Below are 6,000 nucleotides of genomic sequence, written 5' to 3'. Positions count from 1 at the left end.
AATCGTCCTTCTCTTTCTGGGGACCAGGGTTTTTTTCTCTGCCTTTTAAGCTTTTATGGTAACGAGTAACTCTGTTGAATTTTCCACTCAGCGCAGGTGATGGAAAAATCTCAGCCCTGGCCTCCGCCTCTGTCATTTGCCCTCACATTACCTGCTGAGGGACATACCGGGCAACCGAAGTCCCAGAAGCTTGACTGGGAATTTTTTTCTAATGACTAAAAAAAAAAATTCGTCAATCTGTTCAACCAATTCCTGAAAGGAAAAAGGTGCTGGAGGTTATTTAAGCTCGTTGCATAATTTGATCCAGCAGATGTTAAGGCTTTGTGTGGCTCGAGTTCCTCACACATTAGATCTTGAAGCAATAGATTCAGGTATAACCTTTACACTAATGAAGTGCATATTATTAATGATCACAGCAGACAGGTGACAAACGAAAGGGGGGGAAAAAACACACTTATCAAATCTCAACAAAATCGGACACTTACAGTACGAGGTGAGAAGTTAGACAGCGCGCTCCACCACCATCATCATCAAAACACCGCTTCAGAGAATGTCTTCTGGTGTTCATCGCTTCAGTACAGTTCCAAAGAGGTGTAAAATAGTTTTCAAGGTGTACTCATGTTGTACTGGTGGCTCGTGGTGGCCCAAAGCACCTTACTAAGCCACGTCCTTTAGCTTGTCCTCTGTTTGGAACAAAAGCTTTACTGTTAATAGAGATATGCCCTTATTTCTTATAAAGTTGTTGTTTTGAGTTGTCTAGTTTTTTTAAACTTATCTTGTTATTCTGGCTTAATATTTAACATTTCACAATCTATCAATAAAAATTAATTTATTGTGTATTAGCTTAGTTATTACTTCGTAAACTGTTTCCCTGATAGTCAGTAAGCCAGGCGCTGCTTTAGTGGAAATTCAGTTCACACATTTGTTATGGCTAGTGATTATTAATTCATTAAAATGCGTTCAGGTACGAACGATTCAAATTCGAACGAACAAAACGAGCGCTGTGATAGGACCATTCTGTCCATTTTAAGTGTTATGAGAATAAAAATAATACGACACAGACAGAATTGCAACATTATATTGAAATAATACGATACCAAGTCAAAATAACATATCCTCTCATGAAATAATGAGATCTTAAGTTGGAATGATGACGTATCTTAGAATAATGAGTTTAAAAAAAAATGAGAGATTACATCAAAATAATGACGTACCTTGAAGTAGAGTTGTCAAAATAACGAGCTCTTAAGATCTTCAAGCTGTGTTATTTCGACGTATATTACGTAGAGATAACATCTTGAAATCTTGCATTAAATCAAAATAACCATATCATGAAATAACGAGTTAAGTTGAAATAATGACATCTCATTATTTGCCTTTAATAACTCATTTCAAGATATTGTGCCATTATTTCAACGTAATTTATTTTCAAGCTAGGTTGTGATTTCGACTTATTAATCGTTATTTCGACTTGAAAATATGAATTCACAATAATGAGACATTACGTCAAAATAAGGCCATAGCTTGATTCTTAATTATGTTGAAAGTAATATCATAAAATAACGACTTAAGTTGTTGTAACGACAAATATTTCAATTTAATAGCCAATTTCTAGATACGTTTTGTTTGAACTTTATTACAGGACGTCATTATTTCAATTTAAGATCTTATTATTTCAACGTAAAAAAAAATTATTTTAACTTAAAATATTATTTAGATGTAATAACTTTTATATTTAAGATATTAAGTCATATTAATGACGGGGCATTGCTCTAATTTAACCTCGTGTAATTTGTTTGACCTTTGCATCTCTTTGCTTTTGACATTTTCTCCAAGTCGAATCTCTTCCTCACCAAAGTGCGAATCCTGATCCTATTCTCAAACCAGGTGGCATTTTCACACCAAAGTAAAAATAGATTGATTTCCGAGGTCGATGAGCTAGAGGTAGCCGTGCGTTATCCTGCGTCCCCGCCGCTCAGGTGCACTGCCGTGCGTTAATGGTTGATGACGCTAGTTAATAATGAATCAGGCGAACCTGCGGGCAATAACTGGAGCCAAGAGGCACTTCAGAAACACCATGAATAATTTTGTAGCCACTGTGTCACTAATGATCCTAAATGATCTGACGTCGCCGTGCTGAGTTTGTCCTGGCTTTGACTTCTCCTTTCTTCTCTTTCGTCTATTATTTATTCCAATTTTAAGTGTTTTTATGAAAACTTCCTAGGATTTCTTAGGGTTTTATTTATTTATTTTTTTTGTTTTTTGGAGACATGGTTATGAGTGCTGCTGCTTGTTAGTCTCCGAATTTCTTTCTTTTTTTTCTGCACTCTCAGAAGTAAAGGTACCGAACTGACTTTGATCCATGTCACTGAAGTACCATTTAGTGCGTGTCTTTTACAATTAATCCGCTTTTAGCGTAAACGTACAAGGTCCGATTTTATACCTTCCGGTATTTTTAAAGGTGAAAAAAGAGATAATATAGATACAAACGAACGATGTACCCTTAACGGTACCACACCACACCAGCGTAAAAGTACCATACCTTTTGCTACCTTTTTATTTGAGAGTGTGGTTGCTGTAATGAAATGCACTAATGTTCTCTGTAGGTGTATATATGTGAATGTTGCTCATTAAGGTGGTCCCAGAAAGAAAATAATCTAGCACAAAAAAAAACCCAAACACGAACGGATGCTGACGGTCATTCTGGAATAACGGTACCAAAAAGGTACTTTTCTTTGGTGCAAGCGTTGCACTATCAAGGACATCTTTTGCATGTACGTTTAAGGCATATAACCGGACCTTAAGGAGCATTTGTGAGCCTTTTTAAAGCTTTAAAAGCTAATCAAAGGTCCACACACTAAATGGTACCAGCCTGGCGACAAGGAGAAGTACCATTTGGTACTGAGATTTCCGAGAGGAATGAAAGAAAGCCAGTACTTAAATTTTTGTCTTTTTAGGCACATCTGAAAAGCTCGGAGTTATAAATATATAATATATATTTATACACACACAGAGTAAAAATGTACAAACAAACTTGAAAGTGAAGGCCCATGTTTTTTAAAATATGCATATGAAGTAGCACTAGTGTTAAAAATCTTTAATGTAACTCATTGCATCTGTCAATATTGTTTAGATTCATTTAAATATTTTATTATTGTTGTTTTTTTTCTTTTCATTTTTCCATTACAGCTATTTTCTCAGCTTGCAGTTCTTTTGTGATCGATTGTTTTTTGGGTGTTTTTTTGTTTGTTTTTGTTCTGTGAATATACCGAACTGACTTGAACCAGTGTACAGTTAACAGTGTGTTTTCTCTTAATCTCGACATTACCATTTTGTACCTGGAATTGGACTGGACCGGTTCCTGGTGTTTCTCTCCGACATGGTCACTATGAAACAGGAGTTGCATGGAGGTGTATAGACTCATCACCACCAGAGAGCACTGTAGGTTTGCGCTGAAGAGCACATGTGACCTTGAAGGGAATGTAAATACTGTGAAATATTGTGAAAAAGACGATACTGTACTGTACAATGACCCTTTCGACCTCGGCTCAAGCGCCGAAGAGAGTAATTTAACATTTTTGTTCTTAAAGAATTCCATTAAAAGAAAAAAATGTCTGAATTAAAACTGTCATTTAATCATTTCACCGAGAATTGTGTGCGGAGTTCGTGTTAATAAATACCAATAAGCTGAAGTACAGTGATGTTATTAGAAGAATATCTGTATCAGCACGTAGCATTCAACCAAGGATGTCAGATAATTCATATATTTGGGGATTTATTCTTAGATTATGAAACCACAGAATGACTTAAACCGCTATTTTATTTAAATAAAAATACCACCACAAAGTTAATAAATATTTATTTATTATTATTCGATTTTTTTTAACTTACATTTTTTAAAATAGTTTTCAATTATTAAAAGTAAATGATTACATTCTCATTTTGAATAATGGTTTAATTTAGTTGAATTTAATTATTAAATGTAGTAATTGAGTAAGCATTTAATGCTCTGCTTTGCCCATTTTAATGCAAGTTCAACAAGCTCCTCCAGATTCGTTTGTTGTTCAGGGGGACGCTTTTATTTTTAATGGTCGGTCTTGCAAAACTCTAAATGTTCTACATGCTCAACAAGAGCTCTGAAGGTGTGCTGTGTTATCTGGCACCAAGATGTTAGCAGCAGATCCTTTAAGTCTTGTAAGTTATGAGATGGGCCCTCAACACCTTGAGCTCTTAGTCATGTTACTAAGTCACTGTTATTAAGGAATACCGTTGCCATGAAGGGGTGTACTTGGTCTGCGACAATGTTTAGATAAGTGGTGCCACTTTCAGTGGTGGACAGGGGTCAGCGGTTAGCGGTTGTCCTTCCTTGGGCAATTTTGGAGATGCTCTGATCCAGTCATCTGGCCATCATAATTAGAACTCAAACACGACAGTAAGATGTGTGGACTTACTGTGAAAAAGAATAATCCAGACTGAATAGGATCATTAGAAGGTCGATCGTCTTCCTACGGCGGCGTTGTAGAATTCTTTCTTCGGATTGGCCAGAACGAGATGTTTAACGATTATGGAAGAAGTCTCCATTTTTAAGCACTTCGTATCAGTCCAAGTTTGTTTTCAACACATGGGAAAACAACAGGGCAGTTGAAGGAACAATTTTTTTTTTTATAGCTGCTATAGCATAAGTGATAACAGGAACTAACTTGTCTCATGGACTTTGCACAGGTCTAAATGTAACTACAACTGGATAAAAAGTATGACGTGTTGGGTGTTGGCAAATTGTTGTAGTAGCTATAAGAGGAATAAAACAGTTCAGGACATTTCGAGATGGTAAGAGTAACTCCATCACATGATTATTTTCCTATAATGTCGCAACACAAAAATGTTTTATTCCTCACTTCAAATACATTAGTACGTTTGTTTGCTGACCTTTTACATTGAGTAGCTAGATTTATTTATTTATTTTTGTGGCAATGCAATCATTTTAACTCAACAGCTTAAAAATAGATCAATAATTCAACCCTACATTGTTCATTGTAATTCTTGGTTTCATAAGAAGGAGAAAAGCGCTGCCTGGAGATTCGTGTAACGTGTCGGTTTGGTGCGTGTTCCTTTATTTGGGTTTCATCCTTGAACTTTTGCCCGTCTCCTCTGCTTCATGACCCGCGTTCACTCCCTGTTCCTCGGAAAGCGAGCACAGGAAGTCTTCTATCAAGGATATCCTGAAGCAAACACTCGCACACTGTCGAATTTCCAAGGCTAATTTGGAGTCACGCTTACATTTTGCTTTTTTCCCCCTTATAATGTGAGATCAGAGCGTTGTTCTCAAGTCTGTGCAAGTTTTCAGTAGTGTAAGAAATGATAGAATGTGCTTGATGCTGATTTGTCTGAAGTTGTGTTTTTTGGGGTTTTTTTTTTGTATAACTTTCTATAGTAAACAACTTAAACAGGGACTTGCATGTTGGATGCTCCACATAAACTGATTTTTTTTTTTTAAAGGTTTCTGATTAGAGATGTTTTGTTTAACATTTATGGAAGGAGTCTCCAGTGTCAGAAGTAAAGCTGTAATGTCATGTTTTCTTGACATTTCTTAGAGAAAATAAAAGGCAGGGTAGGAAAGGACTGTTTACAGCTGCTGTAATGTAAGTGAAAACAGGAACCTACTTGTTTTGTGGATGTTCCACGACATGAAATGTAACTATAAATGGATAAAAAGTATGTCATCAGGTTCTTTAATTAAAAATTATGTACAATACTGCTGCAGTATAAAGGAAAAATCACTTCAGGGACGTGTTATTTATTGGAAAGTAATCAACGTCAGGGTGGTCAGTTATCCCGCCTCATCACACCGCTCCGGCGCTGATTATTTTCCCATAACAGCATGCCACCACTTTTACTTTAGCTGCACTTTTCTCCCCATTTGAAAGTTTGCGTCTCCATTGAAACGTTGTGAAATTCGTAAGCCTAATGTCCATTTTAAGGAAAAACCAAAGAATCAAATCT

The sequence above is a fragment of the Ictalurus furcatus genome, chromosome 21, assembly GCF_023375685.1.
Source record: "Ictalurus furcatus strain D&B chromosome 21, Billie_1.0, whole genome shotgun sequence".
In the NCBI taxonomy this organism is placed as follows: Eukaryota; Metazoa; Chordata; class Actinopteri; order Siluriformes; family Ictaluridae; genus Ictalurus; species Ictalurus furcatus.
This window is presented reverse-complemented; position numbering follows the sequence as displayed.